Consider the following 25,410-nt stretch of genomic DNA (forward strand, 5'->3'; position numbering starts at 1 on the left):
ATCTCAGGGTGAGCGAAATAAGAATGCTGGCAAACTCGACAGCATTCGCCCTTCTTTTATTAAATAATGACAAATATAATCCAATGGAATTGCCGAGGTCTTAAAATAAATCTTCTCGAGTTAACACTTCTAGTTCAGTCTTTTTGACCTATTGCATTTTGTCTTCAAGAAACTCATCTAAAAGAAAGTGACAACGTATCTTTAAAAGGATACAACATGTATAGCACATTTTCTAAGGTAGATGAACGTGCTGCAGGCGGATCATCCATTTTTGTGAAGGACAACGTCATTCATAGCACAGTCCAACTCACAACGGATCTGCAAGCAGTTGCAATTCGTTTATCATTAGACAAAACAATTACATTATGTTCGATATATATTCCACCTAATTCAATTATCGATAAAGCAAAACTCAAAAACCTCACTGATCAATTACCCTCACCATTTATACTTATGGGCGACTTCAATGCCCACAATCCATTATGGGGTGGCAAGACTCATAATGCCAAAGGTAAGATCATTGAGGACTTTGTCTCTCAAGAAGAATTATGCATTTTTAATGATGGATCTAATACGTATCTTCATCCTGGAAACGGGTCTTATTCTTCTATTGATATCACTATATGCGATCCCTCTCTGCTCCTGGATTATTCATGGCGTGTTCATGATGATCTATGTGGAAGTGATCACTTTCCAATAGTACTTGAACATTTTTTTAATTCTGCCCAACAGAGAGTACCACGTTGGAAACTTGACAAGGCGGACTGGTCCTTGTTTGAGAATCTCTGTCGAACGGAACTTCAGTCAAAGATGTTTGAGACTGTGCAAGATCCAATTTTAACTTTTAATACAGTTCTAACGTCAATTGCTGACAGAACTATTCCTAAGACCTCGACAAATCCAAAACATCCCAGTAAACCATGGTTTGATGACGCATGTGATCAAGCCATAGGTGACCGTAAAAAATCTGAAAGACGGTTCAATCAACAACCAACGACGGAAAACTTGAGTAATTTCCGTATTTTTCGCGCTAAGGCACGGCGGACTTGTAGGCAAGCCCGACGAACATCCTGGAAAAAATTTGTCTCGGGGATTACATCTCGCACTCCGATGACAAAAGTTTGGAATATGGTAAATAAAATAAAAGGTAAAAATTCTAAAGCCACTGTAAAACATTTGAAAGACGGCAATAATTTATTAACATCTGAAAAGGATATTGCCAACAAACTTGGTGAAACTTTTGCAAAGTCTTCTTCTTGTAACAACTACAGGGAAGACTTTAAAAAAGTTAAAAAACAAAAAGAAAAAATTAAATTAAACTTTAAATCAAAAAATGGTGAAAATTATAATAAACTATTTTCTCTTGAAGAACTTAAAACATCTCTGTCAAAAGCCCATGATACAGCTTGTGGGCCTGATAATATTCATTACCAACTCTTAAAACACTTACCAGATTCCTCGCTAGAAGCTCTCTTGCAGCTCATGAATAACATCTGGGAATCTGGTGATTTACCATCAATCTGGAAGCTTGCAACCGTCGTGCCTATTCCAAAACCAAGTAAAGATCATACGGATCCTATTAATTATCGACCAATTGCTCTTACCAGTTGTGTCTGTAAAACACTCGAACGGATGGTCAATGATCGCCTTGTTTGGTTCCTGGAATCCAATGGGCTATTAGCCAATATTCAGTGTGGATTCCGACAGGGTCGCAGTACTCTTGATCATCTTGTTCGATTCGAATCATTTGTCCGTAATGGTTTTGCGAAAAATGAGCATGTGGTGTCGGTCTTTTTCGACCTTGAGAAGGCCTATGATACTGCATGGAAATATGGTATTTTAAAAGATCTATTTGATATGGGGTTGAAAGGCAATATGCCTAATTTTATTTCTAATTTTCTCTTTAACAGACAATTTAATGTTAGAGTTAATTCGACCATGTCTGATCTTTATGATCAAGAGATGGGTGTCCCTCAGGGCAGTATTTTATCTGTTACATTATTTAGTCTTAAAATCAACAGCCTTGTTGAAGTTTTAAAAAGTAATATTGAAGGTTCATTGTACGTTGATGATTTTTTAATATGTTACAGAGGCAAAAATATGAATAACATTGAAAGACAATTACAATTATGTCTTGGAAGAATTGAAAAATGGGCCTCGGAAAATGGTTTTAAATTTTCCACTTCAAAAACGGTCGTGGTAAGCAGAGATGCTTCAAGTGTTCTGACGAAGGACACGAGGGAACAAACTGTCACTCTGAATCTTCTAAATGTGTAAACTGTGGTGAATCCCATTTTTCATCGTCTAGGGACTGCCCTGTTTACCTTAAAGAAAAAAATATTATTAAAATTAAAACAGAAAGAAACATTAGTTACCCAGAAGCTAAACAGATAGCTTCTGTTTCGAATGATCTCCTTGTTTCAAACAGACCATCGTACGCCAGCAAAGTTGTCCGCTCATTCAGTCACGAGAATACACAAACTCGCATGACTTGGCCAATTGATGCGGACAATTTTAAAATGCTGCCTGTTGAAACAGAACCTACCGATAGAATATTAATTCCAAGAAAACCAATATCTTCCAAAACCAGTACTCAGTCAACTCAATCTTCCCTACAGAGCTCACTATCATCACCAAAAAAAAATGAGAAAAAAAAATCAAATAAAAAAGAAACAGTAGAAATACACAATTGGAGCGGTGAATCTGTCTGGGATCTTCCCAGTGATATAGATGATTCTTCCACCTCCAAAAGTCTTCCTTCATCTGCATCCAAGAAGGTATCTTCTTCGTCCAGTAAACAGTCTACCAGAGCCCCATCTCCTCTTCGTTCTCAAGAAAAGAAGGATGTCCAAAAGAAGCCAGGAAATACATCCTCTCAGAAGTCTTCTGATTCGAGGTCGCGGGGTAGGGGTCGAGGCGGAGTAACACCAGCTGCGCGTAGTCCTGGAGATCGACGACTCTCCTCGCACAACAGATTTTCAACACTTATCATCGAAACTGAAATGGAAACCGAAAGTGTTCCGCCACCCGAAAGATCACGATCTCAGGGTGAGCGAAATAAGAATGCTGGCAAACTCGACAGCATTCGCCCTTCTTTTATTAAATAATGACAAATATAATCCAATGGAATTGCCGAGGTCTTAAAATAAATCTTCTCGAGTTAACACTTCTAGTTCAGTCTTTTTGACCTATTGCATTTTGTCTTCAAGAAACTCATCTAAAAGAAAGTGACAACGTATCTTTAAAAGGATACAACATGTATAGCACATTTTCTAAGGTAGATGAACGTGCTGCAGGCGGATCATCCATTTTTGTGAAGGACAACGTCATTCATAGCACAGTCCAACTCACAACGGATCTGCAAGCAGTTGCAATTCGTTTATCATTAGACAAAACAATTACATTATGTTCGATATATATTCCACCTAATTCAATTATCGATAAAGCAAAACTCAAAAACCTCACTGATCAATTACCCTCACCATTTATACTTATGGGCGACTTCAATGCCCACAATCCATTATGGGGTGGCAAGACTCATAATGCCAAAGGTAAGATCATTGAGGACTTTGTCTCTCAAGAAGAATTATGCATTTTTAATGATGGATCTAATACGTATCTTCATCCTGGAAACGGGTCTTATTCTTCTATTGATATCACTATATGCGATCCCTCTCTGCTCCTGGATTATTCATGGCGTGTTCATGATGATCTATGTGGAAGTGATCACTTTCCAATAGTACTTGAACATTTTTTTAATTCTGCCCAACAGAGAGTACCACGTTGGAAACTTGACAAGGCGGACTGGTCCTTGTTTGAGAATCTCTGTCGAACGGAACTTCAGTCAAAGATGTTTGAGACTGTGCAAGATCCAATTTTAACTTTTAATACAGTTCTAACGTCAATTGCTGACAGAACTATTCCTAAGACCTCGACAAATCCAAAACATCCCAGTAAACCATGGTTTGATGACGCATGTGATCAAGCCATAGGTGACCGTAAAAAATCTGAAAGACGGTTCAATCAACAACCAACGACGGAAAACTTGAGTAATTTCCGTATTTTTCGCGCTAAGGCACGGCGGACTTGTAGGCAAGCCCGACGAACATCCTGGAAAAAATTTGTCTCGGGGATTACATCTCGCACTCCGATGACAAAAGTTTGGAATATGGTAAATAAAATAAAAGGTAAAAATTCTAAAGCCACTGTAAAACATTTGAAAGACGGCAATAATTTATTAACATCTGAAAAGGATATTGCCAACAAACTTGGTGAAACTTTTGCAAAGTCTTCTTCTTGTAACAACTACAGGGAAGACTTTAAAAAAGTTAAAAAACAAAAAGAAAAAATTAAATTAAACTTTAAATCAAAAAATGGTGAAAATTATAATAAACTATTTTCTCTTGAAGAACTTAAAACATCTCTGTCAAAAGCCCATGATACAGCTTGTGGGCCTGATAATATTCATTACCAACTCTTAAAACACTTACCAGATTCCTCGCTAGAAGCTCTCTTGCAGCTCATGAATAACATCTGGGAATCTGGTGATTTACCATCAATCTGGAAGCTTGCAACCGTCGTGCCTATTCCAAAACCAAGTAAAGATCATACGGATCCTATTAATTATCGACCAATTGCTCTTACCAGTTGTGTCTGTAAAACACTCGAACGGATGGTCAATGATCGCCTTGTTTGGTTCCTGGAATCCAATGGGCTATTAGCCAATATTCAGTGTGGATTCCGACAGGGTCGCAGTACTCTTGATCATCTTGTTCGATTCGAATCATTTGTCCGTAATGGTTTTGCGAAAAATGAGCATGTGGTGTCGGTCTTTTTCGACCTTGAGAAGGCCTATGATACTGCATGGAAATATGGTATTTTAAAAGATCTATTTGATATGGGGTTGAAAGGCAATATGCCTAATTTTATTTCTAATTTTCTCTTTAACAGACAATTTAATGTTAGAGTTAATTCGACCATGTCTGATCTTTATGATCAAGAGATGGGTGTCCCTCAGGGCAGTATTTTATCTGTTACATTATTTAGTCTTAAAATCAACAGCCTTGTTGAAGTTTTAAAAAGTAATATTGAAGGTTCATTGTACGTTGATGATTTTTTAATATGTTACAGAGGCAAAAATATGAATAACATTGAAAGACAATTACAATTATGTCTTGGAAGAATTGAAAAATGGGCCTCGGAAAATGGTTTTAAATTTTCCACTTCAAAAACGGTCGGGATGCATTTTTGTAACAAAAGAAAATTGCATCTTGATCCAGAACTAACTTTGTACGGCAACCCAATTAAAATGGTTGATGAAACCAAATTTCTTGGTTTAATTTTCGATAAAAAGTTAACCTTTCTACCCCATATCAAAATGTTAAAAGCGAGATGTTTAAAAGCTTTAGATATTTTAAAAGTTGTCGGCAGCACTGACTGGGGTGCTGATCGCAACATTTTACTCAATTTATATAGATCTCTTGTTAGATCTAAACTAGATTATGGCTCTATAGTGTATGGCTCTGCAAGGAAGTCCTACATACAGATTCTCGATGCTGTGCATCACCAAGGTTTGCGTCTCTGTCTTGGTGCATTTAAAACCTCACCAGTTGAGAGTCTGTATGTAGAGGCTGATGAGCACTCACTCACTGACAGACGCTTGAAGCTTGGACTTCAATATGCTGTCAAACTAAAAGCCCATTCAGATAATCCTGCCTACAGCTGTGTTTTTAATCCGATTTATGAAGATATTTTTGCAAAACATGAAAATAAAATTTCTCCGTTAGGTTTACGTTTAAAACCACATTTAGCTTCTTTTGATTTAAAATCTGTTGCTCAAGTTCAAACTTGCAAATGTCCTCCATGGGAACTTCCCAAACCAAAAATGATATTTGATCTCCGTGAACACAATAAAAATAAAACAAATCCTCTTTTAATTCAGCAACACTATGCTGAAATTAAAGCCGATTATCTCGATTTTTCAACTGTCTATACTGATGGATCAAAAGATGGTGATAGAGTTGCATCTGCTGCTGTCTTCAGGGACAGAGCTGCAACCCTCCGTTTGCCATCTGATGCATCCATCTTTACTGCTGAAGCAGAAGCAATAATTTTGGCTTTGAAATTTATTGCTTCTTCAGATAAATCCAAATTTATTATATGTTCGGATTCACTTTCATGCTTACAAGCTATACGAAATACTAAAATTAAAAACCCAACAATCCTGAAAATTTTATATGTAATGAGGAATTTAAAAATTCTTCTGAAAGAAATAATATTTCTATGGGTTCCGAGTCATGTTGGAATCCTTGGAAACACAGCTGTAGACCTTGAGGCAAAGAATGCCCTGGGTGACCCTCTATCTAACTGTGATATACCATATACTGATTTTAAATCTAATATTAGAGAATATGTTTTTAATATATTGAAAAATAAATGGAGTAAAAAAGACGATAATAAATTGCATGAAATTAAACCTAATTTAGGCAAACCTTTTGATAATATTATGTGCAGAAAAGATCAGTGTGTTATTACTAGATGTCGTATTGGTCATACTAGAATAACACACGAGTATCTTTTAAAAAATGAAGATGAACCACAATGTGTTCCTTGCAACTGCAAGTATACTATTAAACATGTTTTAATTAATTGTATTGACTTTGCTGATATTCGTAAGAAGCATTTCAATGTCAATAATATGTATGATTTATTTAATAATGTTCCATTTACAAATATTGTTGCTTTTTTAAAAGAAATTGGAATGTATTATAAAATATAAAAATGTTATTATATTTAAATCGATTTTAATTTTTATCACGTTATTTTACTGTTGATTTTTATTTGTATATAATCAATTTGCTTTAGTCAAGAATTTTAGTGTATTGAAGGACCTTTTGTCTTATTTTAAAAATATGCTTTAAATTGTAAAAATATTCGAATTAGCTCTCGCCGCGATATAGCCTTTTTGTGCTAATGCGGCGTAAAGCAACCAACAATCAATCAATCAATCTTAAAAAATCTAGTCTGCCCTTCCAAAAAATATGTAATTATATTTTTTTTTAATGTTTATGACTTTTCGAAAATTCAACCCGACAACCGATGAGACAATAATTTTAAGTTGAATCAATGCAGACAAGATCATTAAATGATGCTCATTAGCTGGTCGATACATTTGTCTTTTAAATTACAACTAATATATAAGGATCGAAATGGTGCAATGTGAATAATCTATGGATTTCTCCAAAATGTCCAAAAGTCTGTCCATTCTTTTCATTCTAACACCATGCTGTTCTTTCATCAGATTTACTACATTATTATTGGTGTCTTGAATTTCAGTTATTATTGTTGAAATTCTTTCAATTAGATTTACATTTTGTTTTCTTGTTCATTTTCTCCGCAAGGGTGACTGGGGTATAGAAATATGGTCACTTGGTCTTCTCCCGACCGGCAGTAAAACGCTTGCCGAAGTGGGGCGTCCGTTTGACTGTGCGGGATGTATCAAGTTCGCAGTCACGTCCGGTCAGAAGGGGGACGTTAAATTCGATGCCTCGTGTAAAGAGAGTGCCACGCTCTTTGTACGTTAAGAACCCTTGCAACAACTCTCTGAGGGGTCCGTAGGTGGCCTGTTGCTAGGCAAAATTTCTGTCCCTATCCAATATACCCTCCTTTTCCGGTGGCAGTCCAAATTTCACCGACCCAGATGGCCTCTATTGTATCAGCCTACCTATTGTATATAATATGCATGAAATATTTGCCACTGGACGTTAAGCAACCAACAATCAATCAATCTTGTTCATTTACTTCACACTCTCTTTTCCAGGCTTGGTAGGTGATGATTTACAATCACTAGATGTTACTTGGGCATCTATATCGGCAGTACTTAATTTCTCCACAACAACATTTCCACTTTTTTTACTTGTATCTACCATAACACAGGGCATTGTGGAAGCCTTGTTTTCATAGAGCCTGTTAAATGCACCAAAATGCTTCCATGTAAATCGGTTATTGCCTGTGTGATTGTTCGAGTCCATTACTTCTTTGTATTTTTTAAAAGATTTTTTCCATTTATTAATCACCTGTTTAATAGAAACACTTACTCCTTCCGGATTCATTATTTTACTTTTTTTGCCCACAGAGTATCATGTTGTTTTGTGCCATTGGAGACCTCTTCCATATCCACACGAATGGTCATCAATAACCTCTCTTTCTTTTAACTCCAATTGTGGATCTAAGTAAAATATAAATGATTTAATGGCATATGATCACTACCAGATACAATATTTAATATATATTTTATTTCAACTTAGTTTTTCCATTAGTGTTTTATGAATCTCTTAGAAATTTAAGACCAGTGAATCTGTTATCTGTATATGATTAACTGGGACATATTGCAGTCCGTAGGTAAAATCAATGCTTGTAAGATAATGACATTATCAGAATTTGGTAGAGACGAAAAACATACTGTTTTCTCATCAGAATAATCAGGGGTATCATGGATAACTTGTTTGTCTATATAAATATAATTTTTCATCTGAACCAATGTTAGCGTTTACGTTTCTATCTATAAATTGTTGTTTTGAAAGACTTTTATTGAAATGAACTTTAATTATTGGAAAATAAATATGAAAAAATATAATAGTTCTCATCTCTGTTTACAGGAGATTAATACCATACTCTAACATGTGAAAAGTAGCAACCAGAAATAACCAGCACAAATTAGTTAAATGTCATCAATACTGAAAAAAAAATTAAAAGTATATTCAATAAAATTATTTTGCAATAATGGAAAATTTCATGAAAATACTTAATATATCTAAACGAATCTAAAAATCTTTGTCTTCTGATGTACAGAAGAATGCTTCTGGATGAGCAAAAATCAAACTGCAGTTGGATACTTCTGCAATATCAATGTCACATTTCAGATATTTGACATCTTCCTCGGTATCTGCCTTCCCTGTTGATTATAAGATGGCAACATTAGTTTACTCTGACATAAAAAAATTATGCGTTCATACAACATTTGGGATCAAAAACAAAAAGCTCAAATTATAACATATATGCAAGAAAAAAGATATGATTTTAAATATTTTGATTTAATTGTAATATTAGTATATAAATGCAAGTGTAAATCCGATATGATTGATGTTTAGCCAAAAATATCAAAATGAAACAAATACATTGTATATGAATTCAACACCTACTTATTATATCAATGTATAATGTAATATAAATTCGTTAACTTAAGATGAAAGTTTACTGTTTCATCCCTGCCACTACAGTAATTGTATTTAATGAAAATTGTCAATAAAAAAAGCACTTGTGACATTTGTCAAGAAGTTCAGTAGAAAACTCCGCATATAATTTTATATGGCCTTTGTTGTTTTAATGTATGCCACATGTATATATACTACATGATTTTGCTTTTCTATCATTTGTACTTTGTTGAAACAGTTGTAACCTTTTATACACACAAGTCTGTAATACTAAATTATGTAGATCTGTAAAAAGTAAAATCACAAAAATACTGAACGCAGCACCACTTACAATATAAAATATGTTTGATATAAGGAACTTTCATTGGGATTACTGGGATTAACCCCACCAAACCATAGGCCCATGGGTATCTGAACAACACAGATAAAAACAAATTGTTTCTTAGTACATGTATGTAATATGGATAGTAAAAATTGGTAATTTCTCGCGAGTCGTTTAAATCACTCGAAACTAGGTAAGACTACACAGAAGTGATATATATGCATTATAAATAATAAAATATAGAAAATTTAATATTTTAATCAACAAAAAATACTGTGAACCAAACATAGCATAAGTCAGACTTGTTCTGACTTTTAAGGATGTACACTTCTGAGCAGCCAAATTTTTCCTCTGTTAAACTTTTTAAATGGTCATTATATTTTGGAAGATAAGTTTTTTCTGAAGTGAATTCATAAAAAAAATCATATGCTAATGAGCTTTTTAAGAAACTACGGCCATCTGAAAAAGGACAATTTACAAAATATGAGAAAAATGCTAATTTCCAACAAAAACTGCAATATATGGATTTTTTTCAAAATATATATAATAAAAACTCATTTTTGATGTTTCATCTTTTTAATACCTTGTATCATAGACAAGAAATCATAAAACACATAATATAAAAGCATACAACAAAAAAATATAACCTTTTTCACCCCCTAAATCTTGGATTTTCCACCAAAACAGACATAAATTCCAACATTTACCCAATAAATGGCACACTTACTCTGTTAAACTTTTTTCCACAGTTAATTTGCAGTTAAGCATATATAAACTAAACATTTTAAGCTAAGAAACATTAGGGGCTAGTGTGCATTAAAAAAAGTTTTATGTCATTTACTATCCTCACCCAACCCTAAAAATCTCATTTCCAATAAAACAGCAAAATATATATTTTTCCAAAACTGTGTAATAATGTCTGATGCTTGGTCCGTTTCTGTGTTTGTTGCGTTTCGGTGTTGTGTCGTTGTTCTCCTCTTATATTTAATGCGCTTCGCTCGGTTTTGGTTCGTTCTCCTCTTATATTTAATGCGTTTCGCTCGGTTTTGGTTTGTTACCCCGATTTTGTTTTTTGTCCATGGATTTATGGGTTTTGAACAGCGGTATACTACTGTTGCCTTTATTTAATAAATACTTATTTTGGGTGTTTCATCTTTTTGATAATCTGTCTCAAATACAAAAAATCATAAAACACAAAGTCTATGAACATACAAAAAATTTTTTTTTATAATTTTTCACCCCAAAAGTCAGAAATTTTCCCCCAAACAGGCCTAAATTCAAACATTTCCATTAAAAATGGCACACTTCCTCTGTTAAACTTTTCCCACAGTTAATATGAAGTTAAGCATAGACAAACTTAACATTTTAAGCCAAAAAACATTAAGGGTTAGTGCATATTAAAAAAAGTTCTCAGTTGTTTACGTTCCCCACCCCGCTCCAAAAATCACGTTTCTAACAAAAAAGCAATATGTGAATTTAAAAAAAATATATATATAATATTAACCCAATTTGGGTGTTTTATCTTTTTGAAACCTTGTTTCATGATCAAAAATCATATAACACACAGTATAATAACATACAAAAAATCTTTAATATCATTTTAAACCCCCCAACAAATCTGGGTTTATTCACCTAAATCAACCTAGATTCCAACATTTACACAAAAAATGGAACCCTTCCTCTGTTCAACCTTTTTTTTACAATAAACATGCAGTTGAAAATTACAATTAACATTTTTAACAATTAGATATGGGTTAGTGTGCATTTTGAAAATTCATGTTATTTACTATCCCCACCCTGCCCCATGAAAACTTTTCTTCCTCTCATGCGGTGCATATACAGCACGTCGACTAATTATGTGTTATTAGATTAGTCTATAAAAATTAGATAAGATAGATATTTTTACTCTGAAACTCCCCATTAAAGATATTTGTCCATCTGTTACATTTATTGAGGTGTCAAGCCCAAAAATAGCCTAAGTTTTAAATTCAAGGGAAATAATCCCAAATAGACAGAAATATTTTTTTCAAAATATTAATACCTTTTTCATGTTTACAGAAAGCCTAAACAACAATAAAATGCAATAAAGTTGACCATTAAAGAAAGATATAAAACAACAATAAAATGCAACACTCATTTTATTTAAAATAATTTTTTTTATATCTAAAATCTAAGATTTTTCAAGAAAACAAACCAAAACATTGACCTTTGACCTACAAGGTTATACAAGAATTGTGGAACATCCTCTGTTGATTTCTATACATGTCAAGTATAAACACTGAACAGACCGCATAAAGGTTTTCATTTATAGAGCATTCAAGATCTTCACCATATGACAGGTTTCTGAACTGTAAATAAATTTAGGTAGTTTTTGACCTTTGACCTACAAAGTTGAATTAAATTATGGAACACTCTCTGATGTTGGTAATTATTGCACTTACTGACAGATAAACAGATTTTTTTTATACAAATATAATGAACATATCAATACATTATTCTTATTTAAAATCTAAACATTATAAGCACTGAGTAACCTTTCATTTTATGATGTACAGATATTTTTATAAGGCCAAATATAAATATATGTGTGGTCCCAATTTGCTCATGAAAACAGATTCACTATTTTCTATATGCTTTGTTGTAAAATTAACTCACATATTATGCTTTTATTGAATTCATTTTACATTGGGTTAAGACAATTTTAGTGGAAGTGTATACTTCTTATGGAAATTCAGAATTTTTCACAAAAAGGTTCTAGGGTCAGAATAGATATAAGTATTTTACAAAGATTGACAAACACAAAATATTTATAATATCAGTCTGTTACAGTGAATGAATAAGTTGATTGTAAATACATAGTAAATTAACTTTCAATTAAGTGTTCTGAAATATACTTGGAAACAACATGGATTTTAGAAGATTTTGTTACTCGTGGTCATATGCTACATTCCTCAGAAAAAAGTTGTTGTAATCCATTCTCCTGACCTCTTGAAAATGCTATAAGAAGTGAGGCCTTATTAAGGTTCGAAGCTGCAATTATCCGTGCCATTCCAATGATTAACACCTTATTGTCAACAAATTCCAGTAGTGTAGGTAGATTTAACTTGCATGAAGCTGATTGGTCAAAGGAATGGAATGCTGCTTTAGTAGAGTTTTGAGTAAATTTATTTGTGAGAAAAATTTGAGTTCTGGGTTATCAATTTTGAAGAGAAGTCTGGTGTCCAAAAATCCTTGAACATGTGTATTTAGAATGTTGGATTTTCCAATACATTTTAAAGTATTGATCAGAACGTGGCAATCAAATGTTTTAATGTTATGACCTCCAAGGTATATATTATCACATTCTCCTTTGATGAACTTGAAAAAATCTTCCATGGCCTTAGAAATAGAAAGAGAGTCAACAGGTTTCCCTTGATGAAACACTCTGCCATTCCTAACTAATGCCAGTAATATCACTAGCTTGATTTGTTATTGGAATCTTTGTCGTTACGTAACAGCTCCAATGATTGTCCCCACTGACAGCAGCTATTTGAGTGATGTGTGAGTCACGTGCTGTAAAAAAAGAATAAAAAGAACTTTAAAGCAAATAGAATTGTGATTGTTCCTATATCAAATGTTGTATTTGATATGAGACATTTTAATACAATAGTAGTGCATATTTCAGTGATGCCCCATTCCCCCTATCATTTCTTTAGTTTTGCATTGACTTTAGAAAGATCATATCATAGGCCACATATGTACTATGTGTCAGGTAGATTTACGGATTTACTTATTCAGCAAAAATTTTATGAACAAAAACTTTATTACAAAACTTTAACCTGACACAGGATCGATAAACATAATGCCTCTGTACTTTTATTAGTTCGAGATACTGTTAATCATGCACCAAAAATAATGGAGTTTGCTCTTTAATGATTATTGCAATTGTTAATTAGTTAAACGTTTTGCATGAAAGCACATTTCTCACTACATGTATAATATATATCTGACTATGTCAATATTAACAAATTTTAGGCAATGTTTTTCTATCAGTTTCATTTCTTGTATCATTCAATAATCACTGATTTTTTAAACTTGTTCATGTTGATTGCATGTACAAATGTTGCATATTAAAGATGAAATAATGATGTTAATTAAAGACTTGCAAACTATACCAACACTGATTTCTTATTATTTCAATATGAATTATACGTTTACCTAAACTTGTAGTTTCAAAGTCAAAGCAAACAAGTTTTGCTGTCTCCTGAATATGGCAGTGTTCTATAGGTGGAGATGGTGCAGAGGGAATCTCTGTAATGTCCTGGTGGTCCTGCAAATCAATTGCGCTACTGTAACTAAGGCCCTCACACAATTCTTTTACAATATTTTTCTTTATTCGGAGAAATCGATAATTTTTGAATTTCAGGTTTAAAATAAAAAATATATATATATAATGGACAACATATTGTTATTGGTCTGTTTCTGAATCTTTCTTCCAATGAATATTGTTTGTTTATTTACAAGCAGATGCTTCACCAACATTAATTTGTATTTTGCACAAACTTGGCCCATCATAAGGAGATGTTAACAAAAATATATGTGAGCATAGTTTGATGCCGCCAAGAATGAGTTGAAAGAACTAATGCAAAAATTATAAACAGATATATCATGTTAAAAAGAACATGATACATCTGAGTAATAACACCAAATGTTAATGTTCAAAAACACATTTATGATCATGACGTTACAAGCATCCAGTCAGATCGAGTTTTTTTTTGGCAAACACCATGGCATAGAGGGTAAAAAAGGCATATCCTTTTGGCAAATACCTGTGCAGGCGTTAAAAAATGAACGATATTCATTTGATGACAGTAAATTGGTGAAAATGCAATGGCTGTCGACAAATAAAAATCCAGGATATTTACATAAGGTGTAATTATGAAGATCGTGACGTTACAAGCATCCAGTCAGACCGAGGTTTTTTTTTGGCAAACACCATGGCAGAAAGGGTAAAAAGGGCATATCCTTTTGGTAAATACCTGGGCAGGCGTTAAAAAATGAACGATATTCATTTGATGACAGTAAATTGGTGAAAATACAATGGCTATCGACAAATAAAAATCCAGGATATTTACATAAGGTGTAATTATAAAGATTTATTGTATTTTTTTTTCAAAATGACTAGGGCAATTGCATTTAATTTTTTTAATAGTTCTTTTTTTACATGGTATAATGGCTCCTTTAAAGTGCCAAGACAGCCAGATAAATAGTGACACTAGCTGGCACACAATTTATTGTTCTACTATGAGCAATGACTTTATGAGGTAACTTATGAGACAAAGTTGGATTAGATAAATTTGGCTATTTATTTTAGGTATTTTTGACATACAGCTCTTCAACGGTTTCGGTACTTATACATCTTTGGATTTCAAATGTTTGGCTTTGAGCGTTCCTGATGAAGGTAAATCCAGAAAAGCGCGTCGGACGCAAGAAATTAATGACGTGTTGTTTTCAATATTTTATCTATTGTTGGCTCAGAAGAAAATACATAGTTAAAAAATGGAATGTGTTGTGTTTATTTGGGGTTTGCAGAAGTGCATTATCAACATACCGTCTGTTTCTCAGCTGGATTCGTCTGATTTTTTCTTTTCGTGTGACACTAATTGCCTTCCTTTTTCTTGATTGGATATCTCTTAAAATTGCCAACCGCTTTGTATGGACACCTGGAGATAAACCTATGTTTTTGTTGACCTGAAAGAATAATATAGTAATAAGTATTTTCACTTAAATTTAAACAGACTAACATACTAAATTTAACCATATAACTTAAGTTCTAACAATTAATTTGAAAAACAGTAAGCACACATAGGTGATATATTTGCTTTTTTTAAAGAAGACTTTTGTCTGCTCATTGTTTATTTTATAAGCTACATTTTACTCTGACTGAGGTTCTAATTTGTTGTTTTCGTGTTTTTTTTTTGTTCTTTTAACTTGTTCCTTGTTTGTCATATGATTCCTGATTTTCCTATGGTTTGTCTTTCTAAATGTCCTGTCCCTGCTTCTTGACAAGTGCTTAAAAGTAGTAAACAAAGAAGTTTTAAACAGAATAAATCAAATAGTATACCTTGAGTAAATAGGATTGCCCTTCATTTTTCTGTGCAACAGATGCCGCTACTCTTATATTTAGACTGGAGGAACCACTGTAAAAATGTGCCTTTGGTGCTTTGGATGCCACACTTTTGTTGAAATTTTCGTTCCCCTGTGTGCTTCCTAGATTGTACAGCTTGCTGCTTTGTGTTTTGTATCCTTTCATAAGGTCCACCAATGCCATTTGGAGAGGAATGTCTTTTATTGGCTTTCCAAATGGCAGAGATGCATATTTCTTTGATGGATCTTCAATGTGTGAACACCATGTTTTATCACAAAAGGTGTGGTCACCAAATGGATGTCTACCCACAGCTTCCAGACCATTCTCAACACCATCAGGGTCATTCTGGTTTTGGCACAGCATATAATTTAAACAATTGAAGAAGTATTTGATTATTTTCTGATTTATTTTTTTATGTTTCTGTCCGAGACTGTGCAGTGAGTTTGCAATATTCTTTTTGACGTGATTTCGATCAGACATTTTCTTTATATTGTGGTTTACTTTTTTTCTCAGTCTTGCAATTGTTGTGGTGTCGTCATCAGCAATAATAGTGCCAACAGTGATACCACTGTTTTTTATATTCGGGACCATTTCCACTACCATATCCTGCTCCATAGCTTTAGAGCTACCATCCCAATTAAGTCGACAGTCATGCATTTTTGCTTTAGTTCCCTTTGGGCCAGGTGAGCTAATAAAAACTAGAGCTGTAATAGAAACATCCAATTTTATAATTTTCTTGCTAAATAATGATTCGTCTCAACTTAAAGAATTAAAACAAAATGCAAAATCAGTTATGGCCTACATGTACTACCCTCATGTTTGATGATCTCTCTTTTACTATTTGTCATTGACAGGGTTTATCTTGGTTCATTAACATTGTACAGTAAAAGCCTTTTTTAAATGACATGCATGTCTTACCTTTCTTTTAGAAAGGGTATATTATTGTCAAGGGCGATAATAGTGTTCGAAATCACACACAGAATATAACGTTACTGAAACACGGCATAATTGTATTCTTATACTTCTAAGTCTTATACTTATGACGTTACATGTACCTTCAATCTTCAATACAAATTTGAATTGTTTACACGTCATTGTTTATATACATGCAGAATAATCACAACCATTATACGATAAATAGATTTCAGCTAGATCATATATGCACCTACTTCTTTGTAATATCTAGTTCTTCGGATAGACATACAGCCATGGTGCACTCTGCAACAGTCTATATAGCACCCCCTGATTCCTTCTGCCTTGCACTGATTAATGTATTACTCACAGGTGGAATATTGAGAGCTGTGAGGAATGTGTTGACTTGTCTCCCTCCAATTCCAGTATGCACCATAGCTAAAATTAAAAAGAGAAAATCTAACATTGAAAAGCTTAATTTGTAATAGCAGCATATAAAATAAACAATTCTGAATCTTGAAAAATTACTTAGCATGTTTAATTTCACAAATTTTTTATCAATATCATGTATTACTATAACAGGATAAGTTGCATTTTGTGACTAAAATATAGTGTAAAATTGAATGTAAGTTTTTTATACGTGTACTGCAAAAATAACTCAATTTTTGAACTTACAGACAGTTACGGTTCCAGAAATTTTCATGCTCCAGTAGTTCTCTATATAATAAACCACTTGACCCCATTTAAATCAGCATCTCACAGTTAAGTAAGCATATAAATATTCAATATAAACATTATGTACAAATCCCAAGTCATGATCAACCTGTAATTAAAGTAGTTGTCATCAGATAATGCATGCATATTTGTGTGTCTCTAGACATTTTTACAAGGGGGAATAATACTTTGCTCTAGTTATCATTTGCAAGATTGTATTTAGACTTTAGACACAGTGGTTCAACTGGTTGTTCACTAAAAATACCTGTAGCTAAGTTGGTGTTGGCATCCCATATCTTGTTATGTCTTTTCCCAGTTGCAACATTGTTTATGTGAAGACATCTGGTATTATAACATGGTATCTAAAATGTTAAGAAAAAATGTAATGCAATATGTACTTACTACACATTTTTTTCTACATGCAGTGTGTTTTATACACAACAGTAAAAACAATGTTTGCAGTGTATACTATTGGGTTTAAAATGATTGTTATAACTTTTTACGTGTAAGCTTTACAGACTCAAGCAATTGACAAAAATCATTTTATTTTTATTACCTGACCTCAGCCCCCATAAGCTGTGTTTGCTCATTTTCAACTAAGCACCATCTTTAATAGTTTTAATGTATCTTTAACCCAAATGATTTGTTTTATGTTACAAGTCTTTTTTGTACATCAATATACAAAAATTAAGTGACTGCAAAAAAAGATTAATAAATAGTTTTCAAAATTATTACCACCAGCTTGTGTCATTTTGGTCTTTTGTGGATAGTTTTCTTATTGGCAATCATACCACATCTTCTTTTTTATATTTACTCTATGTATTAAATTCATAACAAAAAAAAATTCCTGTAATAATACTGTGTTTGGTAGAGTTGTTAAAAGTATTAAATCCTGATGCAGTCCATTTGACACATGCAATGAATAGATGCATTATTTTAGTCACAGACTCAACCTTTATAGAAGGTCACTTCAAAAGATGAGATTCCAACATAAACAAGTATTAGGAAACTACCATTTGATTTTTAGGGGGAAGGGACCAGGAAATAATTTGAAAAAAGGTAAGACAAGTGCCTTGACTAAAAAATTCAGAATGAACAACTGGAAAAAAAGGATGGATGAAAATCTATAAAAATGGAGAAGGATATGAACAAATGAAAAAAAAACCAAAATCATGAGAATTGTTTTGTAAAAAATAACAAGGCAAGTCAGAGACTAGTCATACTTTTCCTAAAAAAAATCAAATTCTTGTCCAAAAAAGAGGGGGTTGCTATGCTGAAAAATTCTAAAGATAAGTGGTTCAACATTAATAAAAATGGGCACCATAACCACTAGAAAAACACATTTTTCATGATCACTTAAAGGTTGGTTGTTTAAAGTTTATGAATTTGAAGAGAAAGAGCATGTGCAAAAGAAGGTGGGCAGTTCCCCTTATCCTAAAGGAACATCTCCTTCATACAAAGAGAAAGAATATAAATGTCTGTGAATTTTTACCTTGATAATAGCTGACAACCCATATGTCAAAATGCCAGATGCATGCGTCAACTGCAGAGGTAGTCCACACTTTTCGCAACCGGACAGACCCTCTGCAAGTACACCAAGTTCCACTATGCGTCTGCCCATAGACCAGGAAGTTTCTGTAGAAGTTGAAAACAACTGCTCCGCGACGTATACGGGGGGGGGGGGGGGGGGGGGGGGTGCCATAATTCGCGGATGCATAAGAATGGTCCTTGAAAACGGGAAGATACTTCCCATCTATTGTACATCTTTCGCTTCTCAGATCTACTAGACCCTGTAGAACCTTCCGTAACCGCTCCGTCTGCTTTTTACTCTTAAAACCTTTTTGTTTGCGTACCATAATCAATGTAAATAATATCTACCGGCAGACGATTGTTTACATTGCCGACTGACATCCGGGACTTTAAGTAAGTCGTTCTAATTTTATACAACCATTTCTATTCAACTTGTATTAATTCATTTTTAACTAAATGAAAATATGGAAACAATTAATGTACATTTAAACGATATCTTCTGCGAAATATGACTTTTCACCCATTTTGCGACATCGAAGTCAATCGCGAGTGACCACTTCCAAATTACGTTAAAATCGTCAGAAGAGTACATCCTTAATTGGTAATTTGAAGGAAATTTTGCAGTTTTTGGTCATTATCTTGAATATTATTATAGATAAAGATTAACTGTAAACAGCAAAAAAAATCAGCATAGTAAAATCTATAAATAAGTTAAATGACCAAAATTGTCAATTAACCCCTTTAGGGGTTATTGTCCTTTAATGACAATTTTTCACAATTTTTGAGTTATTATCCGAAGTGTTAAAAATCCCCCTTTTTATGAATAAAAGCTGAAATTTAAGAAAGATAAAATAACTTAGTTGTCTTGTCAATAACGTTACAATTCCAATTTAATACAAATAAAAGCAGCCTGATAAATAAATCAAAATATGACTGTTTACAGTTTTTATTATAAAAAGTTAATAGTATATCATATACCTTACAAAATCTTTGACTTAACATAAGCAGTTGTCAGATATATAAGCTATCATCACTTGAACAGGTCACATTACTTTAACTAGTATATTAGCTTATCTAAAATCTGATTTCACATATATACATGAAGAACATTTGAACATAAAGTCTTAATGAGTTTGTATAAGAGATTACTTTTTTTCAACATTCTTGTTCAACTTAAAACAATCATGATTATCAAGTTAAATCTTAAATATTCAAATATTTATTAATGACATGTTAAAAATTCCAAAATCTGTTTAAAATATTAATATCAAATAGAATTTACATTAACTTTTTTACATAAGAAAAACACCAAATACTGTACATATATTGTTTGGTCTTCAATTATACAAGTACATAAGTTATATGTCATTGGAGTTCAATCTGTATGTAACATTTCTAAGAACAATACACATGTCACATGCAAAATAAACTAATATACTTGCACGACAAAATTAAAATCAACTCTGAAATATCTTTAGTATGAACATTGTGATCATCAACTTTTCATACCTAGCTTCAAAATTAAACTCAACATCTCTTTCAATCAGTTTTAAAAAAAAAACAATGCTGTGGCAAAGACAGTCACTACTGCTAAGAAAAGGACACCTTTTAGAAGCTCTAATAATTAAAAGAAATACAGTATTATATTGATTATGTAACACATGTTAAACATTTAAATTAAATACACATGTAAGCATGCATATAATTTACCTGCCACAGAGTCGCACTTCACATGTAAGTTAAGACTTCAAATATAGCTTTACAGCTTTAATACAGGTTGAGAATATGAGGACATCCATGCCGGAAACAAATTTAAATATAAAGATATGATAAAAAAAATATTTATATCAGTAAAGGTAAGATTTTTGAATTTCACCTCCATACCATAGCCTCGAAATGGTTGTCTCGGTTTTATTTTTCCACTTAATTCTTGATCTATTTCGTAAGTCGTCCTGGTGAGGGCCTTTCCCTTTAAGAAAAGAAAGCCATACATTCACTGTCATGCTGCTGAAAAGGCTTCACAAAAACAAAGGAACAGTTAAATCTTTGTCATCTGATGTTGTGCATGATGATACTGATTTTGTTGTTTCCTTTAATATTGCCTCAAGACTTTTCCTTTTGTCTTTTGAAGATTCTTTTGGAGAGAGGTTGTGTGATTCTGACATAGCTATTTCAACTGATGTTTTGAAACTTAATTAAAAACAGGATTTAAAATGTCAACCAATGGTTCTGCTTGATGAAATTGAAGAAACTTGTTCAGTTAAATTGGCAGCGATCTCTTGATTACATTCTGCTGCGGACAGCATATTGACACTAGCATGTAATAATGACAACTTCAGGTATTTTGTCTGGCAAATTCGACAGTTCTTGAGTTTAAGCCAATTATATAGACTAAACTGGTCCCAAAACATTCCCTTCTCCCCATTTTTGTTCTTCTTCTGATAATGTTTTTTTATCATACACGTTACTTGTCAACTTTACCGATACATTTTTAAAATTCTCATACTGAAGTATGTGTAGTTTATGATACCTATGTACGAATGCCTGGTAGTTAGCATGACGCTGTAATACTGAAATTGTAGTGTTATATTAACGCATGTGAATTTCATCAGGATCACGATTTTCCTTGTTGAACAGTATTATGGAGGTGTTGTCTTTTGTAGACCTGGATATTAAGACTTGCAAAATCTCAGTAATTTATGATAAAAAAAAAATAACTTGTGTGAGATACTATTTGTTAAAATTAAATGTTATCAATTGTATGGACATGTTTTTTTGTGCATAAAGCGTTATCAATAAAGTACAAAAAGTAAAATAGTACACAACCAAAGAACTACATGAAAAATGAAAGCAAAATTTTCAAAAAGTAAAACTGAACCAACCACAGGTTTTTTTTTGTCTAACTTCAGACAACAATTCCTGAGCTTCTACTATGACTGGTTTCAGTACATCATTTATATGGTACTTAATGCTTTGCCATTCACTCTACATTTTTTCTGTTTTTCGAGTTTTAGTTTCGGGATCATCTAGTTGTTGAAAATGATCAGCCATGATATTGATCAGCAATGATATTGATCTGAGCAATTCCATATTCTTTAAATCCTGGTTTGTTTTGTAGAAATACACTTAACGGAACAAAAATTTCGAGTGCTGCTAGAACATCAAAACTATTTTCAAATCTTCTGGTTATATTTTTTCCATATTTAACAGTAAATTAGACATTACCTAAATTCGGTCATTTTTAAAGGATTTATATGTCAAAGTTAGTGAGAAATTTCTGCGCTTTCTTGTTATCTTTGATGCTCAGGCTGAATATTACCAAGTGTCTCTCTCATAGACATAATCTTGTCAGCTATAACATTTCCCACACCAGGCAACAACCTTAATTCTTCATAGGAGCAGCTGTTGATTCTAATACATTGCTGCTGAAAAGCTAATGTTGCCATAATGTTATATTAACACAAATACAGTTTAATAAGATTACTGGTTGCTGAACCAGAAAAAAAAATCAATGTGTATGTGCTATGTGGTTAACCACACAAAAAACAGTTACTTTTTCTGAATATTGCTGATTTTCTCCGAAAATGGCTAATTTGTCTAAAATAACTGCTGCTGGTAATTTCGCCATTTTCCGGGCAAAGTTGCCAATTTGATGCAAACGTGTAACAATTATGCATCAAAAATTTGTAAACACTGTAATTAACGCAAGTTTTTATGCTTATTGTATATCCGTGTTCAAACACTTCATAATATACCAAATGAGCAATACGAACTCTGCAACTACACGTGACGTACTCAATTATGTGTCTCGCTCCAAATTGTTCTTTTTTTCGCAAATTGTTTTTTTCTTCCTGCTCGCCAAGCCAGGGATGTGATTTCCGAGTGTTGTTTCTTAATACTGATATTCGTCATACAATGCAATGCTTCTAATTGTACTAACTCACCGAATATCTTCTACTATCAAGCTGCTCTCGCAATATCTATCTTGCTCTATATTCCCGCCAATACGCCAACTCTCGTTACCTGGTAACTATCCGAGATCTTATCCTGAGTTAGGTACTTATCAATGGATCATCCCGGGAACCGGACTACGCGGTATATCTAACTACCGTACTGTCTACATAGTAATGTCACGTCCATTATACTATATTACACAACAATATGCTAATTGAAAATAAGTTAAAAGGAAATTTGGGGTATTATTTATCAAAGAAAAAAACGGTATTGGCAGAATACATAAAAAAAAATTGAACAATTCTATTTTTGGTTTAAGGAGTATGAGGATTCCTTGAACGGCATGTTTCAAGGGGTATGGATTTCTGTTTGAAATATAATGAAACGTGTTAGTAAGATATGATGGGGCATCATTTTTAATGCACTTAAATGAAATCACAAACTTGTGATATTTTATTCTCTCTAAAGAAAATGTGATGATTCAGAGCCCTGTCGGGAAGATGACAGTTGGCCCAGATTTATTGTAATAAAAGGAACAGAAGAAAAATCAATTTCAAAAATATCGCCCTTTGTAATTCACAAACAAACTCAAAGCGTTGCTGGTACTGTTAAAAAAGTTTCAAAAATGAGATCTGGCAATTTGTTGGTTGAATGTTCCAACAAAAGTCAATCAACAAATTTACTTACAATGTCTACAATATCAAACTTTCCTGTTTCTGCCTCTCCTCATAACAGTTTGAACAGCTGTAAGGGGATCATTCGAGACAGAAGTCAATACCTTGGTGACCTTACCGTGGAAGAAATCGGTGAGGAACTTTCAAGCCAAGGTGTAACTAATGTTATTAGATTTCAAATTAAAAAGAATGGAAATATAATCAAATTAAATACTTATCTTTTGACCTTTAGAACTCCAACTCCTCCTCCATCTATTACTTTAGGTTGCTTCGGAATCAGAGTTGACATGTTTATCCCAAACCCAATTCGATGCTTTACTTGTCAAAAGTTTGGTCATGGAAGCAAACAATGTCGTGCTAAGCAGAGATGCTTCAAGTGTTCTGACGAAGGACACGAGGGAACAAACTGTCACTCTGAATCTTCTAAATGTGTAAACTGTGGTGAATCCCATTTTTCTTCGTCTAGGGACTGCCCTGTTTACCTTAAAGAAAAAAAATATTATTAAAATTAAAACAGAAAGAAACATTAGTTACCCAGAAGCTAAACAGATAGCTTCTGTTTCGAATGATCTCCTTGTTTCAAACAGACCATCGTACGCCAGCAAAGTTGTCCGCTCATTCAGTCACGAGAATACACAAACTCGCATGACTTGGCCAATTGATGCGGACAATTTTAAAATGCTGCCTGTTGAAACAGAACCTACCGATAGAATATTAATTCCAAGAAAACCAATATCTTCCAAAACCAGTACTCAGTCAACTCAATCTTCCCTACAGAGCTCACTATCATCACCAAAAAAAAATGAGAAAAAAAAATCAAATAAAAAAGAAACAGTAGAAATACACAATTGGAGCGGTGAATCTGTCTCGGATCTTCCCAGTGACATAGATGATTCTTCCACCTCTAAAAGTCTTCCTTCATCTGCATCCAAGAAGGTATCTTCTTCGTCCAGTACACAGTCTACCAGAGCCCCATCTCCTCTTCGTTCTCAAGAAAAGAAGGATGTCCAAAAGAAGCCAGGAAATACATCCTCTCAGAAGTCTTCTGATTCGAGGTCGCGGGGTAGGGGTCGAGGCGGAGTAACACCAGCTGCGCGTAGTCCTGGAGATCGACGACTCTCCTCGCACAACAGATTTTCAACACTTATCATCGAAACTGAAATGGAAACCGAAAGTGTTCCGCCACCCGAAAGATCACGATCTCAGGGTGAGCGAAATAAGAATGCTGGCAAACTCGACAGCATTCGCCCTTCTTTTATTAAATAATGACAAATATAATCCAATGGAATTGCCGAGGTCTTAAAATAAATCTTCTCGAGTTAACACTTCTAGTTCAGTCTTTTTTACCTATTGCATTTTGTCTTCAAGAAACTCATCTAAAAGAAAGTGACAACGTATCTTTAAAAGGATACAACATGTATAACACATTTTCTAAGGTAGATGAACGTGCTGCAGGCGGATCATCCATTTTTGTGAAGGACAACGTCATTCATAGCACAGTCCAACTCACAACGGATCTGCAAGCAGTTGCAATTCGTTTATCATTAGACAAAACAATTACATTATGTTCGATATATATTCCACCTAATTCAATTATCGATAAAGCAAAACTCAAAAACCTCACTGATCAATTACCCCCACCATTTATACTTATGGGCGACTTCAATGCCCACAATCCATTATGGGGTAGCAAGACTCATAATGCCAAAGGTAAGATCATTGAGGACTTTGTCTCTCAAGAAGGATTATGCATTTTTAATGATGGATCTAATACATATCTTCATCCTGGAAACGGGTCTTATTCTTCTATTGATATCACTATATGCGATCCCTCTCTGCTTCTGGATTATTCATGGCGTGTTCATGATGATCTATGTGGAAGTGATCATTTTCCAATAGTACTTGAACATCTTTTTGATTCTGCCCAACAGAGAGTACCACGTTGGAAACTTGACAAGGCGGACT

General features: G+C 33.5%; 1 pseudogene; it reads right to left on the bottom strand.

Moving 5' to 3' along the window:
- Window positions 1–8,715: 8,715 nt before the first annotated feature.
- On the bottom strand, window positions 8,716–18,908 carry LOC143050725 (uncharacterized; annotated as a pseudogene).
- Between the last annotated feature and the right edge of the window lie 6,502 nt (window positions 18,909–25,410).

This window comes from Mytilus galloprovincialis, chromosome 11 (assembly GCF_965363235.1).
Source record: "Mytilus galloprovincialis chromosome 11, xbMytGall1.hap1.1, whole genome shotgun sequence".
NCBI classification, from domain to species: domain Eukaryota; kingdom Metazoa; phylum Mollusca; class Bivalvia; order Mytilida; family Mytilidae; genus Mytilus; species Mytilus galloprovincialis.